Source organism: Vipera ursinii (genome assembly GCF_947247035.1).
Source record: "Vipera ursinii genome assembly, chromosome: 3".
NCBI classification, from domain to species: domain Eukaryota; kingdom Metazoa; phylum Chordata; class Lepidosauria; order Squamata; family Viperidae; genus Vipera; species Vipera ursinii.
This window is the reverse complement of record NC_139516.1, coordinates 97,841,915-97,868,592: the sequence shown is the minus strand read 5'-3', so window position 1 is coordinate 97,868,592 and position 26,678 is coordinate 97,841,915.

The following is a 26,678-nucleotide window of genomic DNA, read 5'->3' as shown; positions in this document are numbered from 1 at the left end:
CTGTTAGATTTTTTTCCCTCCTGTTTTTTCAGCTCTGTGCACAAAATGAAGATCTGCTGCAGGAAATAAATGAATTATGTGTGTGTGTGAAATGTGATATATATGCTAGAGGGAATGACAAACCCTTTATTCAGTGCTTAGATACATGACTTTCAGTATTGTTAAACACATGACTTTTCCCCCTTCCAGAGAATAACTTGTGAATTCATCTGAACTGCACCAAAGTATATTGTGTGATCAGCTCCAAGAAATAGAATATTTATTTGAACTAACTAAGTGAAGAGACCATGTTTTACTTTTGCATGCTGAAGGACAACAGGAAGCCATGCAAAGAGATCTAGGTTCACTTAAACAAGGAGATTTGTACTGTATGGTTCATTTCATTGATACAAAAAGGCAAAGTGATTTGCTTTGATAAATCAATCTGCACTATACTGGAGTTTTTCAGTTTCTTCTCTTTATTCTTTGCCAATGTTTCTATATAGATGCTGAGCAAAGCTTCTTTGGGCTTAAGTGTGGTTGTTCTGGAGAAAGGAGCAAGGCATGTTCCCTGGTGTGATTTTTCAGAGCCTTTGGTGAGACACCCTGAAAGAAGCAAATTGCACATCCTCCATGCCGTACATTAAAGCTTTTCCAAGTGATCTGAAGGAGATGAGTGGCTTGTCATCTGTAACATTCACCAAAAGCTCCAAAAACAGATCAAAGGAAAACAAAACATGGATGTTTTCTTCCACTTTTAAGTGCCCATGTTGCTTTGCTCTTAGTTTGCTAGGTCTCCAGGCCTAGATGGATTCCCACCCAGAGTGTTAAAAAGAGTGCAAAGTATGCAGAGAAGAGCAACAAAGATAATTAGGGGACTGGAAGCTAAAACATGCAAAGAACAATTGCAGGATTTGGTTATGTCTGGTTTAATTTAAAGAAGAACTGGGGGTGACATTTTTTTATTTTTTTATTTTAATCCCATTTATATCCCGCCCTTCTCCGAAGACTCAGGGCGGCTTACAATCTAAGCACAAATCAAATGTGCTTAGCAATAGCCTTCATTCTATGTATATGCCTGCTTATTAGGGCTTTCGCCCCCCCCCCAAGCGGCATTATTACAAAGTCAGCTTATTGCCCCCAACAGATAGCAGCATTCTAATATCCAAGGGACTGCCACAAAGAAGAGGAGGGGGGGTGTCAACCTATTCTCCAAAGTACCTGAAGGAAGGACAAGAAGCAATGGATGGAAACTAATCAAGGGAGAGAACCAACCTACAACTAAGGAGAAATTTCCCGACAATTAAAACAATTAATCAGTGGAACATCTTGCCTCCAGAGGTTGTAGGTGCTCCAACATTGGAGGTTTTTAAGAAAAGATTGGTCAACCATTTGTCTGAAATGATATAGGGTTTCTTGCTTGAGCAAGGGGTTGGACCAGAAGACCTCCAAGGTCCCTTCCAACTTTGTTATTCTGTTATTATTATCCTGTTCTTTTGTTGCTATTTTGTTATTCTGTTAAAAGAATTGGCAATTGTGACTTCAGTGCACTGTCTATATTGTTTGAGAACTTCTGGCACATAGGACATGTTTTGAATGATGGGAAAATAGCTGATGTAGTAATATAGTAATGTAATAAAGAACAACTGTTGTGGTCCAGTGGTTAGAATGCAGTATTGCAGGCTAATTCAGCTCATTGCCAGGAGTTCGATCCTCACCTGTTCAAGGTTGACTCAGCCTTCCATACTTCCGAGGTCGGTAAAATGATGATCCAGATTGTTGGGGGCAATATGCTGACTTGGTAAATTGCTTAGAGAGGACTGTAAAGCACTATAAAGTGGTATATAAGTCTAAGTTCTATTGCTAGTGCTAATGTTCTTCTCATCTTTAAAAAGGGAAGAAATAGACCAAACCTAACATTAATATGTGGGAAATTCTAGAAAAGATAAGCAATAGATTTCTAGGCACTTACAGAGAGGAACAAGGTAATTTCTGGAAACCAACATGAGTTTCTTAAACATAGGTAATACCAGGCAAATCACATTTCATTTGTTTATTTACTTACTTTTTTTTTACAATGTGACTAGATTTAGACTAAGGAAATGCTATGGATAAAGAGTATTTAGACTTAAGTAAGGTGTTTGATAAAGTTGACTAATAGCTACCTTCTTGATAAACTGGAACAATGGGTAGATGATCCCACTAATTCTCAGTCTATAATTGAAACAAGAGTAAGAAACAATGGACAATGGGTCTAAAACTACTTTTATAAATAGTTTTTATCTGCTTCCCTCTGTCTTCCTCATTTTCATATGAAGTAGGGAGGTACCCATCTAAGGCACTTTCTTAAATTTGTTTCTTGGGTATGCTTAACCTATGCTTAACTGATTATTGTTTTGGTACTCTATCCTTTCATTATTCTTTAAAGGTAATCTCTGTGTCCTTTAAACTATTAGATGGATTTGCAGCTGGTTGAACAACAATATTTAGTGAGTTAACTCAGCATCATGTCCTGGGCTAAACCTGTCCAACCTTTGTGTAAATGACTTAGACAACAGTATAGAAAAAATGATCATCAAGTCTTCAGATTATACAAAGTTGGGGGTAGGATGGTTTAATACTTTAGAAGACATGTGTCATGGTTCCGACAGATATTACTCTTCAAAGAACCTCGAGGCATTGTTTACCTTAAAGAATCTTTATTCAAATAACATGGCATTGGCATGTACATGGTTGAAGCCAAAATCTGAATTTTCCTCCCCTAAACACATAATATCAAAGCACGATTCCCTCCTCTAATTAACAGTCATAAATCACATTCTCCAATTAGTTTGAAATGCCAACCTTCCTTCCAGTTCTCCGACCTGCCATTCCTTATCAGCTTTTATTTCAAACAGCCTTGAAAAAACCCCTCTACTACGAGGTTGTTATGTCCAACTAATTCCCATACACATTCTTCCTTCTCCCCCCCCCCAGCATCATCTAATTCTAGCTCTAAAAGTAACACACAAGTTAAGGGGGAAACGGCTGCATTTTCATATATTGTCAAAGCAAGAACATCCGATGTTAGCAGTGTTGACATCCACCCCCCTTACAAAAAGGGTAGATCCTGTAATGTAAACAAAAGCATACGTAAGGGACTATCTATTGGTTTGTTGGGGTGTTTTTCATAAAACCTTTTGATGAGCCCGTTGGCTTTCACATCGCTAGATTTCACCCAAGTGGCTTCAGACAATGAGTATCCCTTCCATTGTACTAAGTACTGCAATTTCTCTTTAAAAATTCTAGAGTCAAGAATACATTTCACTTCATAGTGAGTCTGTCCCACCACTATGAGGGGCCCGGGTGCCTTCTTAGGGGGAGGTCTTAAAGTGGAGCCCTGAAAAGATTTCAACAAGCTGCAGTGGAAGACAGGGTGAACTCTCCCTAAAAGCCTATGGAGTTTCAATTCTACTGTGACCAGGTTGATGATCCTTACGATGGGGAAAGGCCCCAAAAATTTTGGTCCCAATTTCTTAAGGGGGCATTTGAGGCATAGATATTTAATTGATAAATAAACCTTTTCCCCAACTTGGAACGTTCTTTGGGGAGCTCTCTTTTTATAAGTCTGCTTTTTATAGGGATTGGAAGTCTTTTTAAAAGCAGTTTTTGTGTTTCTCCAAACTTCTTCCCACCCCCTCACCCATTGATCAAGTGTCTGGGAAGCAGGGGGCACCTGAGGGTATTCAGGTATTGGAATGAACTTTTTTCCTGTGGCTTCTCTGAAAGACGTGTAGCCGGTGCTGCTGTGAACAGAATTATTGTAAGCCACCTCTGCAAAAGGGAGGAGGTTAGTCCAGTTTCTTAGTTGGTAGGAAACATGGCATCTGAGATATTGCTCCACCATTTCGTTAGCAGATTCTGCAGCCCCATTGGTAGCTGGATGAAAAGCAGATGATAAGCCTTGAGATGATCCAAATAATTTAAGAAAAATACTCCAAAATTTCACTGTGAACCTCTGTCTGAAATTATTCACTTAGGGGTGCCATGCAGCCTTTTATGTTTCAGGAACAGTTCAGTCACTGGGCAGATGAGAGTCCTTTTCAGGTGACGAAATGAACCTGCTTCAAAAATAGGTCTATCACAGTCCATATGACAGTATTTCCTCTACTTTCAGGTAAAGTCCATAGCTATTTCTTCCCATGGTTGAGAAGGGTCTGCCACCAGCTGTAGCAACTCAGGGATTTTCTTTTCATGGTGGCACATACAGTACAACTCCTGACATAGTTTTCCACATCTCGTTTCAGTCCCGGCCACCAAAATTGCCGGCAGATGGGTTATAGAGTTTTTAAATATCCGAAGTGTCCCACCTGTTTTACATCATGGCTGTGTTTGAGAGCATTAAGATGGAGGGCTTCAAGCAAATACAGTTTCCCCCCCCCATGTAAGCCAAACCATCCCTGCATGTTAGGAGGGTTTGATTGTCTTTGAACCATTGATCAGTGAGGAGCTCTTGTTTTATCTTCTTTGCCCCAGGGTCATCAGGATTAGGGGCTTTGTGGGGCATGAGTTGAGCAGCAGTTTGTGGTTTGGAGTTAATTGCCTTGTTAACCTCTTCACATTCACTTTTGTACTGGGGCAATCGTGATAGCACATCAGCTAGGAAGTTTTTTCCTCCCTTAGAGTGAAATTGAAATGGTTAAAGTACTGTGCCCACCACACTTGCTTTGGGGACAATTTGCGAGGAGTTTTCAGTGCTTCAAGATTTTTGTGATCTGTTCATACTTCAAAAGGCACCTTGCTCCCTTTTAGATAGTGTCATCAGTATAATACCTCCCACCTAATTGCAAAGGCCTCCTTCTCCTAGACTGCCCATCTCCTTTCACTTTCAGTAAATTTTTTAGAGCTGTAGGCACAGGGTTCCAAGGCCCCACTTTTGTTCTTTTGCAGTAATACAGCTCGGAATACAAAGGGCTCCCCTGGGCAAGGGTGCTTTAGGACTGGTTCAGCAGAAAATAGTCTTTTTAAATTCTCAAAAACTGTTTGATAGCTCATCGTCCATGCTAGTGGTTGGCCTAGTCATGGCTTCCCTCCTTTATTTTCACCCAGTAATATGCCTCTCTCAGTCTAACTTAGTGAAGACACTCCCCTTAGCCAGGTGGGTTAGTAAGTCCTTCAGGAGGGGAGGGGGTATTTATTTTCCACACTCACCACGTTCAGACCTTTATAATCCACACAAAGATGAAGAGACCTATCTTTTTTTTTCTTTAAATAACACAGTGGCTCCCGCAGCAGACTTGGCCCATTCAATGAATCCCCTCGCTAGGTTTTTGTTCACGTATTGCTGCATCTCCTCTATTTTGAGGGGGGACATAGCATACATTCTCAGTCATGGGAGTTTGGCTCCCAGCAGCAGTTTGATAGAACAATCATTGGGTCTGTGCGACAGTAGGGCATCACATTCTTTCTCACTAAATGCCTTTGCTAGGTCCCAGTGATTGGGATGAGTGGCTCTCCTGGTGGCAGTGAGGCAGCCATGTCCACTTGTTCATTTGGTGGCCTAAAGTGTCTTGCAACATCTGTTGAATCGGGGGGGGCTTAGGCCCTATAGGTAGTCTCACAGTTCTTATTCCTTTCTCCCACCAGATAAATGGCTTCCATTTGTCCAACAAGGCTAGTTCTAGGATCACATTTTTGGAACCACCAGGAAGCGAATAAACTCCCAGTGCTCACCTATTTCCAGGTGTATGGGCTCAATTAATTGCGTAACTAAATTCCCTCCCTTCAGGGAGCCATCGGCTTGCTCAAATCTTACGCGTTTGGAGAGAAATTTTGTTCATATGCCCAATTTCATGGCAAATGGCAAGTTAATGATTCATTGTGAGCATCCAGAATCAACTAGCAGTTTTAAATCTACCTGTGCCCCTGACTTAGGGATTATGAGTTTGGCAGGTAGTGAGAAAGGTGGGATGTGTCGGCTCACCATCAGGTCATTCTCTCCTTCTTCATCGCTGTCGAAAGAGGGTAGAGTGTGGCCGGATTCAGCCTGAGTCCCAGTGTCCTCCTGTGTAAGGGATGTGACTTGGGCAATAGGTTCCTGTGTGATCCGGTTGGATTTCTCTCTCGTTGGCTGCTGGGCAGTTTTCTTTCTCACTGATGGTCCTGGTCCCAATCTATTCTGCTGTTGGGGGTAGGGGATTGGGCAATTCACTGCTCGATGTCCCTGCTGTCCGCATTGGAAGCACTTGATTGGTGGGCCAGCGGCTGGCCTGGATCTTTCATCCGCTGCACCAGTTGGACATTTTTGGGGCGGTGGTTTCTCTGGCCTCAGCTTGGCTTCAGGTGGGGGAGGTTTCTTATAGTCGGCAAGCTGAATGTCTAGCCTTACCACTGTTTGGTACCACTCCTGCAGCTCATCAGGTACTGCTTGATAGATGCAGGCTTGAGAGAGGTGATTGTCTAGCCCTTCTTTAAAGTGATGGACTAGGGACTGCTCAGGCCACCTCTCTAATGATGAGCTATCTTGCAAAACTCTCTTACATACTCCAGAGCAGGCCTGCTAGCTTGTTGGATCTTATGGATTTGTTCTTCTGCTTTGAGGGCAATGGAAGGGTCCTCAAATCTTTCTTCCAGTCCTAGGAGGAAGAGGTGGGGGTCCTACAATTTGGAGGCTTGCTCATTGTATAAATTATTCAGCCATTTGGATGCCTCTTCCTCTAAGTTGGATGCAATCACATTGACCATAGTGGCTGGGTCTGGGTAGAGATAGGCCCAGTGGTTCAAATGAGAGCATACTTGGTTGAGAAAAACATCAGCTTCTCTGGGTCCCCTTTGAAGATTGCTTTGAAAGGTGGAGCAATCACTGGCTGCTGGCCCCTCACTGTGGCTTTTGCACCCCAAGCTGCTGCTGGCCCCACCCTGACTGCAGGTCAGCATGGAGTTTTGGCACCCTCTGCTGCTGTAGGCCCCTCAATGGTTGTTGGATGGGTGGGGGTTGCTGCTGATCTCCCTAATTTGCGGGCCCCTCAGTGGTTGCTGTACATTCGGGGGCATTGACCAACCTCTTTGCTACAGTTGTCCTCCCACCATTTGCTGATTTCCTGGCTTCTGCACCACCCCAAACTGTTTTAAGGCCTCTATTAGCTGCCGCAAGCTCAGGGATTTCTGACTTTCCACCTGCAGGGGCTGCCATATTCCTTGTTGCTGCAGGGAGCCCAGACTGGGTGATCAATATGCCCACCGGTCTGGGGATTGGCTGTCCTGGAGACTGGAGCTGTCTCTCTATGTGGGACTGGAGGGCCTGGCAGGGGACTTCAGGGGCTGGAAAGCTTCTTTCGGCAGGCGCTGATTTCTGCTTCTCATCTCTAGCTCTTTAAATCTTTCCACTGACTGACTACAAGCTGTAGACAGGTATTTCCACTCACCCAAGTCCTCAGTGGCAAGCAACCTGGTAGCTCTACACCGGTCTGCTTTTGAAGCCTTTGAGAGTGGTAAGGCAGTCTTGAGGCATGTGGAGTCTCCACTGGGCTGGGCCCAATCTGATGACCAGATACGTTCTCCTAGCTGCTTGGGTTTTGCCTCCAGCTGGGAGTCCTGCAAAAGATCTTCCTCCTCTGGTTTGCTGGCTTCAAGCAATTTCTCTTTCTCCGTGATGAAATCTTCTCCCAAATCTTTGTCAGCTTCCCTCAAGTCTAGGGACAGTGACTGAGGCTCAGGACCCCTAGAAAGTTTGGAAAGATTATAGATTTTGGCTTAATGTCCTGGTTCTGACAGATGTTACTCTTCAAAGAACTTTGAGGCATTGTTTACCTTAAAGAATCTTTATTCAAATAACATGCATTGGAACATACATGGTCAAAGCCAAAATCTGAATTCTCTTCCCTAAACACATAATATCAAAGCACAATTCCCTCCTCTAATTAACAGATCACATTCTCCAATTAGTTTGAAATACCGACCTTCATATATATATATATAGTTCTAGAGTCTCGGGTTTCTTCCCACGTTCCTTTCATCTTCAGAAAGTTGTGGCGACGTTTCGACGAAATCCCATCCGTCATCATCAGGCCGGAGTGTTCCTCCTGCTGCTTCCAGGAGCAATGCGTGGTCTGGCTGTTCCTTTCCTTCCAACTGCCGGTGGGGCTGTGTTCTGACTGGGAGGAGGCGTGGCTGCTTTCTGATTGGGTGGGGGTGTCCTCCGACTGGGTGGAGGCGTGGAGGAACACTCCGGCCTGATGATGATGGGTGGGATTTCGTCGAAACGTCGCCACAACTTTCTGAAGATGAAAGGAACGCGGGAAGAAACCCGAGACTCTAGATCTACACATACAGACACCCGCGAGAATCTACGAAAACCCACGAGAATCTACGAAAGCCTTTGGCATCTAGTCAGCCGGCCACATGACCATGGAGACGTCCTCAGACAAGCGCTGGCTCTTCGGCTTTGAAACGGAGATGAGCACCGGCCCCTAGAGTCGGAAACAACTAGCACACATGTGCGGGGGAACCTTTACCTCTCTTATACTTCTTCTTCTTTCCACTTAAATAAGCTGCTAAGTACCTTCCCCCTGCAGAGAGGGAAGGGGGATTTCAACCCTCCCTTCAGAAATAGTGGCGATTGAACCTCCAGGGGTGATTTAAAAAGAAATGTTGAAAAAACATTTAAAGGAACTTTATTCCTTTTGAAAAAAACTTGTGGACTAAAAGGTTTTAACTATTTATTCCTTACTTCCTATCCTTATTTGAAAATTTGGCTCTGTTCTTCTAAAACAGAAGAAACAATTGAAAAGAGATTAACAGCCAGATCCCTAAAAGAAAAGAATTTTCTAAGCACTTGGGGGACACCTTGTGGCTAAACCTGACATTGCAATCTGATACCCTAAAAAAGAGACAGAGAGAAAGAGAGAGAGAGAGAGAGAGAGAGAGAGAGAGAGAGAGAGAGAGACTCAGCTGACACTTTAGAAAACAAGATAAGACTAACCTTGAACACCAGATGTGAGAGTCCACCATGGAAGAAATACAAAAACAAATCTTTGCTATGATGAAAATAACCTGCCAAACATATCAGTTCCTTTCTATAGCTAGTGATGAAATAAGAGCTTTTGGAAAAAAAATTAGAAAGCGTCTTAGATAAGCAAACTCACATTGTGACAACAACTAATAATTTATTGGGACAAAACACAACAGAAGAAATTGAACAATTGAATACTCTGACAGAAAATTTAACTACTCAACACGCACAGACAAGAGAAAACTCGGAGAAAAACCTGACCCACCATTCCGTATCATCTCTTATTTCAACAGCCTTGGAAAAAAAACACTCTATTATGAGGTTGTTATGACTAATTCCCATACATATTCTTCCTCCCCCCCCCCCAGCATCATCTAATTCTAACTCTAAATGTAATACACAAGTTAAGGGGGAAATGGCTGCATTTTCATATTTTTTCATATATAAGATAGGTGGTGCATGGCTTGGTAATTGTGATAAATAGGCATGACCCAGCAGTATCCTGCAGCTACCAAAAGGACCAATGGAAGGTTTGGTTGCCAAAAGACCTATTAAATCTGAGATCATATCAAGTTCCACTCCACGCTGCACTGACCACACCATGCCTGCAATTTTTTGCATAATTGTGGTAACCACAATTCAAAAAGAGACTAAGAATCAGGAAAGATAGAAGAAGAGGGAAAAAGACTGTGAGCGGCTTGGAGGCTAATTTCAATGAAGATCAACTAAGGGAGTTGGGTTTTTTTTGTCTATAGAAGAAAAGGCATGTAGAGAGTAAGGAAGATAATCTTGGCAGAGATATGTAGGAACCTAGGCAAAAAGGGATTGGAGCAAGTCCAAAAATGTGATATTGTCAGAACCTACATCTTAAGAAAGAAGGACTCTTGTAGACAAGATTTTCCAAGCAGGAACTTTTACTAAGAAATAAGAGATAGCAGGCATAAAAGACAGGATCTGAGGAATCCCCTCACAGATCGATATTTTTAAAATGTCCCCAAGCAAACCCCACCCCACAGTTCATTCGGTCAATTCCAGATCAGGCAAGCTCCAGGTGGTAAGTCCATCGTGAGAAAGGAGAGATAGCAGTCCACTTACAGTATGATCATACAAACTGCAAGTTGAAAAGGAGAAGGTGGGAGGAGGAAAAACAGCAGTGGTACACTCAGGGCAAGTGCATCTGAGATTCCTTGTATCTAAGAATGTCTGGCTTAGTTCAGTGCAACACTTGTTTTGCAGCTGTCTTTCGCAGTACCCTCTTCAAAGTTGGAAACTGTCCTATCTGTAAACAAATCACTAGTCTACAAGGACAGATTATCTATCTAGGGTCTGTAATCTGTGCTCTTCAGGCAGAAATTAGGTGTCCAGTTCAGCCCTTCTACTCTATTGAGCCTCCGTGCTATCAGCCCCCTCTGCCACAAAGATTCTGCAGGAGAAGGGCAGTGTGGACAACTGTGAGATGTGGCAGGGTGAGAGATATGAACCATAAACATAAAGCTTTCACTGTGTCCCTGCACAACAGATACAGTGCCCTAGCTGACCTTAATAGGGACATTAAGGAGACAGGTAGAGGTATTTGTGATAACTCAAATAAGCAGGGGATCGTGGATTGAGATGAAGAACTTGATTTGACAGGGAGAAGGAAGGTTTTCCTCCTTCCCTGCCTCATCGTTTGACATCATATTTTTTGCAAAGTCCCCCGGTAAGTTTCTACCTTCCAGGTTGACTCTTAATGCAGATGCTGTCTAATGTCAGAACCCATGTCAACCCATATCTTAAGAAAGAAGGACTCTTGGTGACAGGTTTTCCCAAGCAGGAACTTTTACTAAGAAATAGGAGATAGAAGGCATAATAGACAGGATCTTCGGAATTCCCTCACAGATCGATATTTTTAAAATGTCCCCAAGCAAACCCCACCCCACAGTTCATTCAGTCAGTTCCAGATCAGGCAAGCTCCAGGTGGTAAGTCCATTGTAGGAAAGGAGAGATAACAGTCCGTTTGCAGCAGGATCATTTCCACCCCCCTCACACTTCATTCGGAGAAACAAACCAGATTCCGGAGAGTTTCATTCCTCCCTTTTCCACCCCCTTTCCTAGTTGCCTGTAAGATAAGAGGGAATGCCTAGTGAGAAAGCAATTGATTATATTGTGATGGATAGCAAGCAGGTGGAATAAATAAAGGTTACATTTAAGGGAGGAAGTGAAAGCCATAAAGCTCTATCCCTGTTCCCTCTCCCCTTTGGGAATGGCAGAATCCAGGGGGAGATGAGATTTGGGGTTAGCTCAGAAGAGATAGTTAGAAATGAAATATAAATGGATTCTGACAATTATAATATTCACTGGTATTACTAATTCACTGGAATATAAGAAGCATGAAGAGATATGGCACAAACAGACGTGCAAGATTCTGCTACTATTACCAATCTCAGTAAAAGTAGTTCCAATGGAGTTGGTTTCCTTGTGTGGTCTACCTAGTGGGGCTGGCAGGCTAAGGGAAAATATGATAGCAGTTTTCAAATCCTGAAAGGCTGCCACAATGAAGATGGTATAAACAAATAGGGTGAAACTTAGAGAATAATATCTTTATTTAGAATCAGGAGGATTTTTTTTACTACAAGTGCTATTAAGCAGTGGATCATCCTGCCTCCTGGAGCTGCAGATGCTCCATCACTTGAAGTTTTCAATAAAAAGTTGGACAGTTATTTGTCTACGATAATTTCTGCCCTGGAGATGGAATTAAATTGGGAGATCTTCAAAGTTTGTTCTAACTCTGTGGTTTAGAGTTCTTGTAAGCCATTTTAGAGTCAACTTGGCATGAGTTAAGAGTGCAGTACATATATCCCAAAATATATAATGTGCTTGGTGCATTTTTATTTGTTAATTATAGATTGTTAATTGTATGAACAAAATACCATTTAAATGGCTAGCACTAGATTTTCTGGGTAGTTGGCTTGAATAAGGAATAGGAATAGGAAAGAAAAAAAATCCACTTTAGTTGTTTATTTGTTAGTTTAATATTGTACCTCCCTCTAGGTATTTTTAATACAAACCAAGATTAATTAAGACTATTTTTTTTTTGAAAACTGATCAACCCAATGTAGAAATCTGCTTGAAAGGACGTGGCCATTCTTCCAAATTATTATATCCTTTGATATCCCAGTTTGTATGTAAGTTTATTATTTATTTATTTATTTATTTATTTATTTATTTATTTATTTATTTATTTATTTGTTTGTTTATTTATTTGTTTGTTTGTTTGTTTGTTTGTTTGTTTATCTATCTATCTATCTATCTATCTATCTATCTATCTATTCATTCATTCATTCATTCATTCATTCATTCATTCATTCAGTTTATATACCGTCCTACTCCCAAAGGACTCAAGGTGGTTTACAAGGCAAAACTTAAAAACAATACAATATAAAATTAAAATTAAATTAAATTAAGTCTAGCTGCAAAAAATTAAAATCACAATTTAAAAACATTAAACCCCTCAGTCCAGACCAGATAGCTCAAAGAGCCAGGTTTTTAGGTCCCGGCGAAATGAACAAAGGTCGGGGGCAGTCCAGAGTTCCATTGGCAGTTGATTCCATAGGGCAGGTGCACCCACAGAGAATGCCCTCCCCCTGGGGATCGCCCATCGGCAATCCTTGACCAGCAGTACCCTGAGGAGGCCCTCCCTGTGGGAGTGCACAGGACGATGGGAAATTGACGCTGGCAGCAGGTGCTCCATCAGATAATCCGGGCCCATGCCATTTAGGGCTTTATAGGTCATCACCAGCACCTTGAATCTCACCTGGAGGGCAACTGGAAGCCAATGCAGCTTGCGGAGAAGAGGTGTTACATGGGAGTATCGGGAGACTCCCATCACAACTCACGTGGCTGCATTCTGCACCTGCTGAAGCCTCCGAATGGCCCTCAGGGGCAGCCTCATGTAGAGAGCATTGCAGTAGTCTAGCCGGGAGGTCACGAGCGCATGGGTGACTGTGCGTAGGGCATCTCGGTCCAGATAGGGCCGTAACTGGTGCACCAGGCAAACCTGGGCAAAAGCCCCCCTGGCCATGGCTCCTATATGATCTTCCAAACTGAGCCGTGAATCCAGGAGGACGCCCAAGTTGTGGGCCCTATCAATGGGGGGGTAACACCTCACCCCTCATAGTTAACGATGGAAAAGATTGGTTAGTCTGAGATGCCGGTATGCACAGCCACTCAGTCTTGGCAGGATTGAGACAAAGCCTGTTTCTCCCCATCCAAACCCGGACCGCCTCCAGGCAACGGGACATCACGTCGAGGGCATCACTGGGTTGGTTCGGGGTGGAAAGAAAAAGCTGGGTATCATCAGCATACTGATGATACCCCACCCTGAAACCATGAATGAGCTCACCCAGTGGCTTCATATAGACGTTGAACCAGAGGGGAGAGAGGACCAACCCCTGAGGAACTCCACAAATGAGAGGCCTCGGGGCAGACCTCTGCCCTCCCATCAACACCAACTGCGAGCAGCCCAGGAGGTAGGAGGAGAACCACTGTAAAATATTGCCCCCCACTCCCAAACCCCTGAGACGCCGCAGTAGGATACCATGGTCAATGGTATCAAAAGCCGCTGAGAGGTCTAATAGGACTAGGACAGAGGAACAACCCCTGTCCTGAGCCCGGCAGAGATCATTCACCAGTGCAACCAATGCCATCTCCGTGCTGTACCCAGGCCTGAAACCCGATTGGTACGGGTCCAGATAATCAGTTTCCTCCAGGAACAGAGGGAGCTGAAGTGCCACCACGCTCTCAACCACCTTCGCAAGAAAGTGAAGGTTGGAGACCGGGCGATAGTTGGTCAAAATAGCTGGGTCCAGGGCAGGCTTCTTGAGGAGGGGTCTCACCACCGCCTCCTTCAAGGCAGCAGGGAAGGTACCTTCCCTCAAAGAAGCAGTTATTACTGCCTGGAACCAGCCTCGTGTCTCCTCCCGGGCTGCATATACCAGCCAGGAGGAGCACGTGTCCAATAAATACGTGGCAGAACTTAGTCTCCTCATGATCCTGTCCACCTCATCTGGGGTCACAGGATTGAATTCACTCCAGGTAACATTCTCTAGACCGCTCAATTCCTCCCCATCAGTCTCTGCCCAGTCAGAATCCAAACCGGCTCAAATCTGAGCGATTTTGTCCGTCAGATGATAGGTAAACTCCTCAGCCCGCCCCTGCAAGGGCTCTTCCCTCACCTCCTGATTAAGGAGGGAGTGAGTCACCCTAAACAGGGCAGCCGGGTGATTATCTGTGGACGCGATGAGGGCAGCGAAGTAATTAGACTTCGCTGTCCTCATCGCTGCGAGATAAGACCTCGTAAAGGTTCTTAACCGCAATCGGTCAGACTCAGACCAGCTGGATCTCCAACAGCTCTCTAGACCTTGTCTCTGATGCTTCATCTCCCGGAGCTCCACAGAAAACCATGGAGCCCACCGGGATCTGTGCCGGGTCAGGGGTCGCAAGGGTACAACACAGTCAAGTGCCTCGGTGGCAGCCCTTTCCCAGGCATCCACCAAGGCTTCGGCCAGGCTGTGAACGAAGGGGATAGGTATAGACCCAAGTGCCATCTGGAACCATTCCGGATCCATTAGGCTCCTGGGGCGGAACCACCTGGTCATTTCTGCAGCCCAGCAATGGGGGGTGGCACAGTCGAAGACCAACCGCAGGAGGTTATGATCGGACCATGACAGGGGGACAATAGTTGGCAAGCCCCCTCCCAGATCATCAAACCACTGCCCAGATAAGAAAACTAGGTCGAGAGTGTGTCCTCCCCCATGAGTCGGACCCTGAATTACTTGGGTCAGGTCCATGGCTGTCATGGAGGCCATGAACTCCCGGGCCAACTCAGACGACCCTCCCAGAGAAGGCAGGTTAAAGTCACCCAGAACTATAAGTCTGGGAAACTCAACCATCAACCCTGAGAGGGCATCAAGAAGCTCGGGCAGGGCCGTTGCTACACAGCTGGGTGCCAGGTATGTTAGCAACAAGCCCAACTGAGCCCCAGGGCCACACCTCAGGAGGAGGGATTCACTCCCGCCTATCTGTACAATAGTGGTCTCCCGCGGACATAAGGTCTCCCGTATAACTACCGCCACCCCACCGCCCCTGCCCTGAGCCCATGGCCAATGTAACACACAGAAACTTGGAGGGCAAAGCTCAGTCAGAGCCCAACCATGTTTCTGTAATGCATGCCAGATCCGTGTTGTACCCACAGTGATGGCATGAAGAAAAATCATATGCATACAAATCCATTCATGTATGGAATGGATTTCTAAGCCATCCTTTATTTACCAGAACTATATTTTGGTAAAGGACAGAATTTTGCTAATTTCTTAGCAGTTATTAATAATATATTCTTTTCAATTTTGACTCATTGCTATTTTATAGCTCAGAGTCATAAAGGTAGAAGAAGCCATTTAGATCACTAAATACAGCTTCTTCTCAATGTAGAATCCAAACTGAAGAATCCTAAATAGATAGTTGTTTCAATAAAGGGGGTTACTACCCCCATATTTACAGATTCTATTTTACTGATAAAATAGTTATTAACAAATGTCAGCTTGTAACATTTACCTTGACCAGACTGCAAGCTTGCCATGCACTGCAAGCCATTTAGTGACCTAATATTTGGAAGCATCTTGATTGTTGAAGAACAATGGTCTCCTCTCTCTCTCTCTCTCTCTCTCTCTCTCTCTCTGTGTGTGTGTGTGTGTGTGTGTGTGAGAGAGAGAGAGAGAGAGAGAGAGAGAGAGAGAGAGAGAGAGAGAGAGAGAGAGAGAGAGAGAGAGAGAGAGAAAGAGAAAATAAGGTTAAACATTTTGGGCAAAAGCAGTTGTTGGAAGAGTTGAGTCTTTCCTATAAATGCCAAGTGAGCCATCCAATCCATAGACTTGTTCAGTCATACACAAATCTCTGTAATATGCCTGGAGAGAAAAAAGATACTGTTAAGGAATTTATTGTGCAGAGTCTCCTTGTGCTACCAAAGAGTTGCACAGACAAGGAAGGGTACTGAGAGCAGTAAAAGTCACACAAGAATACACTGAGTTATAAAAACAAAAAGTAGTTTACTTTTGAGGTGGTGTAAGAACAAAAATGCACAGTCAAAAAATAAACAGTCCAAGATCATACACAATAGCAACAGTCCAAGGAGTAATCCAAATACAAAGTCTTCTTACCAGTCCAGAGGTCAATACACAGTTCAGGTTAACAACAGTAGTAAACCAACAGCAGAGCAAAAACAGTAATAGTAGAGATCAGTGAATTCAGAGAGAGAGAGAAGCTACATTCCTAGCTTCCTCTTATGGCCATGAGAACACTTACACACCCATTGGCCAATTAACTTCTTAAAGACATAGCATTATGGTTAATATATTTTCAACCCAACATTGTAGGCTAACACCATATGCCTAACATTCTCCCCTTTGGGTAGAATAATATATAACTCTTACAATCTAATGCACATTCTTTCACAATTAGCATTGTGTTTCACAGCACTTTGTACTTTCATAAAATGGTCTGCAATATTTACATCAGATGAACAATACTCTAGCTGTATTAATTTATCTTTGACACATTGTCTGACATTTAAATAACGAAGATCAGTATGTTTAGATCTTGTTCTTACTGCAGCATTATTAGCCATCTTTATTGCAGCTTGATTGTCCTCATACACAATAAATGGATCATTTACATTTAAACCCATATCTAACAATAATTGTTTGTACACTAGCAGTTCTGTACATAGCGATCAGGTGGACGTCTGATGCACGTTGAAAGCCAAGGAATTACAGGGCTTTGAGTTTCTGACTCCTCTCCTTCCTCTGATTCATCTATTATCTCCCCTATCTCCTCTTCATCTTTTATATTTACAGGAGATGTATTATCATTACTACTTACATTATCAGAGGAGTCCTCAAACACTAGAGGATCAGTATTAACGGTTTCTTGCTCTAACCTATCCCAACCAACGTGCTCAAGGAATTTTGCATTTGCACTGTTATATACTGTTGCGCTGAGCGGTTGATCAGGGTTCTGGCCTCAACTCTTAGAGCCCCGTAACAGGGGTGAGAATTTAGAGGGACCCTCGCAAGGGTGAACACCTTGAATATGGAAGGATCTTGCCCTTTGCCACCGACCCAGTGTGCCGGACGTTCCAACGGTCACACTTGGGAACTGCAATGGTTTAGAGGCAGAGTCCTAGGACAAACTGAGGCACCAACACAAGTTTGCTCAAGGTGAGAGAGCACGGAGTGCCCGGGGTGGATGGTGTGCCCCCCGAACAGCTCCGGACACCCTCCTTTTATTAGGCTGTTTCATTTGGGAGGGGGAAAGTACACATGAGGGAGCAACATATGGAAATATGGAAGATCAAAGGGAAAACATAACTCATTGCATACATCTGCTAATGAACATATGTGAGGTCAAAGGAAAACATAACTCATTGCATACATCTGCTAATGAAGAGAGCAAAAGTCATCACAGGAAACAATAAAACATAGTTTATGCTAACAGAGAACTGATAATGAAGAGGGCAAAGGTCATTACAGGAAACAATAATGCATAGCTATCTTATACAAATGTTAACAAAGTTGACAAGGGTTGTAAAGCAAGGACAAATACAGGAGACAAGTCTTGTTATAAATGAAGCAGGGGGCAAAGGTTTATCACAGGAATGCAGACTTCATAATTATAATTGGGGAAAGGCAGAGGTATTATCTTGAAGCAAGGACAATTATAAAAAACAAGTCTTGTTACATACAAGTGTAAAGAGATTTATCACTACAACTCAAGAATGCAAAACTGTATAACTTTTAATATAGAAATTAAAAGGGTCTTTTGGAGTCTGGGATAAGTACAACTCCTCCTTTTCTGTTTTTTAAAGCCAATTACTGAGAAGGCCCCTCAATGTCCAAAACTTTCTCTTCTAGGATACTTACGCGGGAAAAAGAGAAATCCTACGATACCTCCTGTGCCTGTGCCAGTGTTCCTTTCAAAGAGTGTTGGTGTGAGGGTGCATCAGTCTCTGGGTCAGAAGTGAATTCTAATAGAGGATGTTTGTATTCACTGTCAACAGTGTTTTTCATCAACAGAATGTCATCGCTAATGCTGCTCAGCCTTCGTTGTAGAAAATTTAAAAGTTTACCCATAACACATGGGCCAATTGCACATGCAAGTAATAATAAAATTAAAGGACCAGCTATGGCTGAGAAAAGGGTGGTCAGCCAGGGAGAAAAGTTAAACATTCCTTGATACCAAGTATAATGCTGGGAGCGTTCCCCTTCTCTGTCTTTCAATCGTTTGTTTAATTCTGCCATGGAGTCAAGCCCAGTCAAAGAAATACTGTTAGTAATACTTCTGATAAAAATAGGCAAGACACAAGGTAAAATAATACATCCTAATACAATCATACTAATAAAAGCTACAATAGCTTGTAAACCAGGTAATTTGGGAAACCAGGAGCTAAGTAATTTCTGAAAGTTGAAACCATTTCAAGTTTGGACAGGAACATGAGCTACAGAGTTCACATAGATGATGATGGTAGACTCGTTGTTAACAACAGGTTGTTCCTTCTGGGTCCATGCGATGGGCAAAAACAGTGTGAAAAGAGTCATTTTTGACTGGAACCAATGTCAAAGGTGTGAGCCATTGTAAAGAACAGGATGGGATAGCTGGTGAAGTGGAGGCACAATGAAATGCTGCAGGCTGAGTAGACGGCAAAACTTGACATCTGGGGTTAGCTTTCAGATGGAATTGTGTTTTAGTGGCATCAGTCAGTGGTGTTAAAGCTGAAAAAAGTCACAAACCATGCTGTCATCTTTAATGGGTTCTGCAGTTGTGTTTGTGGAGGCATGATATGGGTGAACGTGGCGACCTGGGATCCACAGCACTTTGTCTGGCAGTTGAGCAGCTGCGTAGCCTCTTCCCCAAGTGAGAAGGTCTGCAGGGCCTTTCCAAGTTAGGTCTGGAAGTTGTCGGTACCAAACCTGTGGCTTAGGGAGATCTGAAGAAGAAGAAGAAGAAAAATGCTGCTCTGCAGCTGTGGTTAAGGGATGGCCAGTGAAGTTTGAAAAGTTCAGAGTGTAGAGGCAAAGATTAAGACTTTCTTGCATTGCTGGGAGGTTGGGGTTTCGTTTTCCCCTGTTCTGATTTTTATAACGATCTAAAGCATGTTTCAAGGTTTGGTTAGCTCTTTCCACCAAGGCTTGGCCTTGGCTATTATATGGAATTTTGAATTTGTGTGTGATTTGCCAATGATGACAAAATTCTGCCATGGCTTGACTGCTGTAGGCAGGGCCATTATCTGTTTTGAGTTCTTTTGGACATCCCAGCACTGCAAAGGTCCGAATACAATGATTAATGACATGTTTGGTGGCTACTTCCCTTAGGGGGGTGGCCATGATGAATCCTGAAAAGGTATCAATTGAAACATAGGAATGACTTTCCCAGGGGGTGAGGGGTTGCAAGGAACAGGCTGAAGGTCCGGAGGCAGCCTGATCTGCAACATTGTTTCCCTCTGGCAAAAAACCTGGAAAAGGCTGAAGACTACGAATGTGAGCAACAAAAATAGGATGTTGGCATTCAAAAAGCAAATTTTGCAAGGTTAAAAAAAAGTTGTAACAAATCTGGTTGAATGGAGGGGGATAAATAAGATCCATAAATCACTTGAATTGTGTGATAAACATAAAAGCTATCCACAATAAGATTCAAAGGTTGAAAGGAAAAAAGTTGACAAGCAAAAATTGAAGCAGCCAGTTCAGCTTTTTGAGCTGACCGCTGGGGTGTTGTTTGCTTGGTTAGTGCGAACAATTTGCATTGCAAACAATAATCGGGTGGTGGGTGGCAAGAAACCTTGCCATGCCAATCAGCTAAGGAAAATTGTAATTCACTTGAGGTTTGAAAAAATGATTCCCAAATTTGCAAAAACATAGGCACAAAAAGAGTTCTCTGGTTAAAATAGAAACTTTGGGCGTGTGGGATAAATGAATCCACTCCAAAATTTTCAATTGGTTAGCACATTGAACAATAGCAGCAATAAATAGTCCAGGCGTGTTTAAAATAATTAACAATCTCAGAGCCTGTTGTAAGGCATAAAATCCACAGGTTAGTGCTGATTAAGGGAGGGAAATTCTCCCAGATATCACCTTCTATCAATGTGTCCTGCACACAGACACAAAAACATTAAAAACAAAACAAAAACAAAAACAAAAAACAACTCCACAAAAAGATCAGAGTAATTTCTTTTGGGTGATATTTAACTAAAACTCAAAGAATTCCAAAAACTTCTTTTGGGTGATGTTTAACTAAAACTCAAAGAATTCCAAAAACTTCTTTTGGGTGATGTTTAACTAAAACTCAAAGAATTCCAAAAACTTCTTTTGGGTGATGTTTAACTAAAACTCAAAGAATTCCAAAAACTTCTCCAACAAAGAATCTCTCCTCTTTCGAGTAAAAAAAATTGCAAGCTGAAACTGCAAGAGTGGGCATCAAGTTTCACATCCACCCCCCTTTCTCAGACTGGAATTCTAAGCAGAGAAAAAAAAATGGTTAAAAGGACCAGCCACCCCCCCTCCTTCTGGCTGTCTCTCCCTTTCTCACTCTTAAAGTAACAGAGCGGGGTTGGGGGTGTGTGAAAGAAACTTTACAAAAATCTCACTACTAAAAAAATAAAAAATAAAAATAGTTTGCTCTCCTTTACATGCATTTACTCTCACACATCATCCATGGCTTTTACAACAATAAAATCTGCAGTTTTGAGGGCTAACACACTCACATTTACATATCAGCAAATTAACTCATTCACTTCCATTCTGACTGCTTGTACAAACAACCTCACATACAAAAATTTCATTTCATACTTTCTCCAGACAAACCATACATTGTTAAATAAGGCCTTTTTGTTTGGTGTTATCAGGGAGGATTTTGACCCTCTTCCAAGTCTTGGAAATAACACAGAACAACACAGACAGACATATATACACAGATACTATTAAAACAACATTTATTTAAAACAGAACAAAACACACATATCAATTTGGGGTTTTTAGGCCAAAACAATAATCCAAAGAGCTAGCTAGATCTCATACAGGTCCAGGCAGTTGAAATCAACAGGCGCGCCCCTGGACTTTACTGAGAACAGCTCGCCCCAAGAGGCTCTTTCAAGCCCCACATAAGCCAATTTTAACAGGAGTTCATTTCGGGCATATTCATTGTCTATTTGCCTTGTATTTTCTTCCTGCAATCTATCCACAAAGTCTGAATAAGCCTGATTGGGATCTTGATAAACCTTTGCAAAAGACATTTTAGCTTTTCCGTGAGGATATCTTGTGGAAAGCTGCTAAAGCCCCTTCAAATTAAAAACCTCCCTTGGGCTTTGAGCCTGTTGGTCATTAGTAATGAATTGTCCCGTGCCAAATAATTGATCCCTATTTACTCCTTGAGGTAATCCAGCAAGAATTTTTTCTCTATTTCTTTTTTATTTATATTCAGATTCCCAAACAAGATATTGTGATAGAGTCAAAACCATGTTAGCTTACCTATACTTAAGAGGAAAAGAAATGTCCCAGAGGCATGAGCTGTAAGCATAGAGTGAACAAAAGGTGCCTCTTGAGTGAGGAGAGAGATTTGGAGAAGGAGGAGGAGGGAAGGGGGGAGGGGGGGGTTTAATGGCAACAAGCTCAGAGGCTTTTTCCTCTTTGCCAGAGGGAGAGACAGGCACAGCAGGGCAAAGAGTAGAAGGAAGATTCTCCGGAGGCAGAGCAGAGGGGGGGACAGGCACAGCAATAGGAGGAAGTTTCTCTGATTTTTCATAGGGTGGGGGCGGCACGGATGAAGGCAGAAGATCAGAAGAGTGATCAAGAGGTTTAGAGGTAGAAGATGTCAGATCTAAAGGCGATGGCAAAAGTTTTAATGCAGCCATCATTGCTTGCCTCGCAGACAAAATGTCAGCAGGCGCCCTGGGATGATTGTGAAGATATTTACCTATCTTTTCCCAGGTTATAACAGACAAAGTGACTGATTCCGGATAAGCCAGACAATTTTTGTTAATATATCGTAAAAGTTTTGTTAAAAGTCTCTTTCCTACAAGATGGACCATGGTGCCATTGTGTTTTTGAACAAAATTAGCCTTCTGCATTATATTAAAAAGTTCGTCCCTATGACCTGACGAAACTTTGAAAAGTGAGGAGCCCATTACTCAAAAGTAAAAGCCTTCTCCGAGGTGCGTGAGAACAGGAATGCAGGCAGCACACCCCTGGACAGGAGTCGTACTGTGGAGTTGAAGCCGCGATCCAACGGACGAGCCCCCAGTTGTTGCGCTGAGCGGTTGATCAGGGTTCTGGCCTCAACTCTTAGAGCCCCGTAACAGGGGTGAGAATTTAGAGGGACCCTCGCAAGGGTGAACACCTTGAATATGGAAGGATCTTGCCCTTTGCCACCGACCCAGCGTGCCGGACGTTCCAATGGTCACACTTGGGAACTGCGATGGTTTAGAGGCAGAGTCCTAGGACAAACTGAGGCACCAACACAAGTTTGCTCAAGGTGAGAGAGCACGGAGTGCCCGGGGTGGATGGTGTGCCCCCCGAACAGCTCCGGACACCCTCCTTTTATTAGGCTGTTTCATTTGGGAGGGGGAAAGTACACATGAGGGAGCAACATATGGAAATATGGAAGGTCAAAGGGAAAACATAACTCATTGCATACATCTGCTAATGAACATATGTGAGGTCAAAGGAAAACATAACTCATTGCATACATCTGCTAATGAAGAGAGCAAAAGTCATCACAGGAAACAATAAAACATAGTTTATGCTAACAGAGAACTGATAATGAAGAGGGCAAAGGTCATTACAGGAAACAATAATGCATAGCTATCTTATACAAATGTTAACAAAGTTGACAAGGGTTGTAAAGCAAGGACAAATACAGGAGACAAGTCTTGTTATAAATGAAGCAGGGGGCAAAGGTTTATCACAGGAATGCAGACTTCATAATTATAATTGGGGAAAGGCAGAGGTATTATCTTGAAGCAAGGACAATTATAAAAAACAAGTCTTGTTACATACAAGTGTAAAGAGATTTATCACTACAACTCAAGAATGCAAAACGGTATAACTTTTAATATAGAAATTAAAAGGGTCTTTTGGAGTCTGGGATAAGTACAATATACATTAGTTGTGCCTCGTTCCCAGAAACGATAGGATCTATGGTTAGCTTCGTAACCTACAAAGTATAATTGCCTAGCCCTATGTTGGCCTTTACTCCTGAGTTGTGCAGGAATGTGGACCCAAGCTGGGGTGCCAAACGTGTGCAGGTAATCAAGGTTTGGTCTTCTACCATGCCATATAGTATATGGTATTTTACCAGTAGAAGTATTAACAACTATATTCAGAACATGGTTTGCACATTTTGCTGCCTCCCCCCACAGTCTATCTGTTAAGCCTGAATCTCTTAACATGGTTCTCATCATGGCTTGTAACGTTTGCCCACGTCTCTCAACAAAAGCATTATGTTGAGGCCTATAAAGGGCTGAACATTTATGCTCAATGCCAGCTGATTGTAGCATATCAACAAACGCTTGTTTGTAAATTCAGTACCATTATCAGTAATTATGCACTGAACCTTTCTCTTTGTTTTTCTCTCCACAAACTTCAGCCAGTTTGCAAATTGTTGGAAAGTGTCTGCCTTTGACTTAAGCAGATAACAAAAACCATAACGAGAGTAGTGGTCCAAGATACTTAAAATATAACATGACCCTCCTAAACTTGGCTTCATGGGTCCAATTAAATCAGCAAACACAACTTCCAAAGGAACAGTTGTTTTGAAGCTGTTTACCCTGTTTGCCGGACTTGCCTTACTCTTTTCCTGATTACAGGCATTGCAATTCAAATACTTACTACATGGCTTCAGTGTAATTCCTTCTACTAACTCAACTGTTTTACGTAGTGAGTTGAAATTTACATGCCCTAACCGCCTATGCAATAAATGTATACATTCATCATGTGGCTTCTTCTCACATATTGAGTTAGCTTTAACTGTACTAACCTGGTTACTTGTGAGAACGAATAAACCATCTTTCAAATTAGCAGTTACACAGGTTCCATTCCTCTCAATAGTGCATTGCTCCCCTCTGAATGTTACCACAAACCCAACTTTAACCAATTCCCTTAAAGATAACAGGTTGAATCTTAGCTTAGGTATATATAACATAGGTAACTGTTCATCAATGCATGGACAATAGGAATTACCTTCACCAGAGGCCTTCATCCTCCAACCATTAGCTAGTGAAACATATTGGTTGCTGTTTTTCATATTAACAAACCTCTTTTTCTCTTTAGTAATGCATTGTGAAGCCCCACTATCAACAACCCACAATTCATTATTTCTGGATGTTGGTTTACCAGAAATAGCCAAACCAATGCCCTTCTTAGCCTTCCCACTGCTATTCACATTCTGTTTTCTACCCTTTCTACAGAATTTGGCTATATGCCCTTTAGCCCCACAAGAAAAACATTTTTTGACGTTGTAAGCAGTGGTAAATGGCTGCTCCTCTCGTGGCTGTGTCTCTCTCAGCTGGTCTCTGTCACGCCTCCTTCTGGACTCTTCCAGCAGTCTCCCAGTAATGTTAGTCAATGTCAGTTCCTCTCTGGTCAGGACTTCCAAAGAAGAAACATACTCATCATAACTCTCATCCAAAGATGACAGAATAATGTAGACCTGATGCAGCTCTGAAAAAATCAGCTCCTTTTCATGAAGCTCTTGAAAAGTTGCCTTCATGTATTTTAAATGGGTCAGCATATCTCCATTCTTCTGCAGACGAGCCCTAAACAGCTTACGTGTAAGGTGTATATGTGCACCCACACTGTCTCGAACATAAAGCCTTCGCAAAACGCCCCAACACCTAGCAGCAGACTCCTCACCACGAATATGGACAAGCTGCTGGTCATTCAGTGTTAGTCCAATAATGCAAAGAGCTTTCTCGTTGCTTCTTTTAAAGTCGTCTAACTTCTTTACATCCTCTTCATCATCTGGATCCTAAGCAGTAGTATCTGGTGGGTTATTTACAACAGCCCATAGTCCTTCCTTGCGCAAAAGCAAGCAGCATTTCGTGGACCAGGAAACATAGTTTGTCCCATCCAACCGGGTTATCCAGGAGATGCCTGACAACAGGTCTTGTGCCATTTTACACCAAATAGCTAACACAAACTCAGCTAGGAATGCTGTGTGTACTAACTCTCAGTACAGACCTGGGCCCATAACCAGTGTTAAGGAATTAGTTGTGCAGAGTCTCCTTGTGCTACCAAAGAGTTGCACAGACAAGGAAGGGCACTGAGAGCAGTAAAAGTCACACAAGAATACACTGAGTTATAAAAACAAAAAGTAGTTTACTTTTGAGGTGGTGTAAGAACAAAAATGCACAGTCAAAAAATAAACAGTCCAAGATCATACACAATAGCAACAGTCCAAGGAGTAATCCAAATACAAAGTCTTCTTACCAGTCCAGAGGTCAATACACAGTTCAGGTTAACAACAGTAGTAAACCAACAGCAGAGCAAAAACAGTAATAGTAGAGATCAGTGAATTCAGAGAGAGAGAGAAGCTACGTTCCTAGCTTCCTCTTATGGCCATGAGAACACTTACACACCCATTGGCCAATTAACTTCTTAAAGACATAGCATTATGGTTAATATATTTTCAACCCAACATTGTAGGCTAACACCATATGCCTAACAGATACCACCTCAAAGCTCAGTATAGCAGTACAAGGTAAATGTAAGTGTTTCCCTGTTCAGTCATGTCTGGGGTGTGATGCTCATCTTCGTTTCTTGGCTGAGGAAGCTAGTGTTGTCAGAAGACAATTTCCATGATCATGTAGCCAGCATGGCTAAATGCCAAAGGCACATGGAATGCTGTTACCTTCCCACCAAAGTGGTATCTATTTAATCTGCTCACATTTGCATGCTTTTTAACTGCTGGGTGGGCAGGACCTGAAGCAAGAATGGGAGCTCACCCCATTGCATAGTGCTCAGGTCTCGAACTTGGGCTGTCAGCTTTCCAGCTAACAAGGTTAGCATCTGTAACCACTGAGCCATCAAGGCCCCCTCAAGAGTACAAGAGATTCTGTGAACATCTTGTATCTTGAATGCCCTACCCAAAACAGTCTGCTTTTGGATATTACAAACTCAAATCTTTTAAATTGCCTTAAAGCAGAGGCATCCTTAGATTCACCACCCCAATTCCTTAAACAAAATGAGATAGATAGTCAACGTCATCTTAATTTAGACAATTGCTCAGTTTTATTTATTAGCCTAGGATCTAGTTAGATAACACATGATTCCCAATCAGAAACACTCCAAAATAGAAGGGATTTAATCTAGAATTTCTTATCAAATCAAAACACATTCTGTGACTGAGCAAAGACTTGGAAGTTGCAGTTTTAATATTTTTATTTCAATCATCTTTGTCCTGCTCTAAATTATTGATCCTTCATTACACATTTCCTGTATGATGAGCAGTTTTCCTTTTCAATTTTTCATCATTTTCCCAAGTTAACCCATCCCTTCAGCTGTAACATCTAACCTCATTCTGCCAACCAAGCACATTAACAATACAATAAATGAAGCAAAATTTCAGGTGCTGAGATTAACATCGATGCAGTAATGAACAATCCATTTGCTTGAGTAGAGTTTATACTACA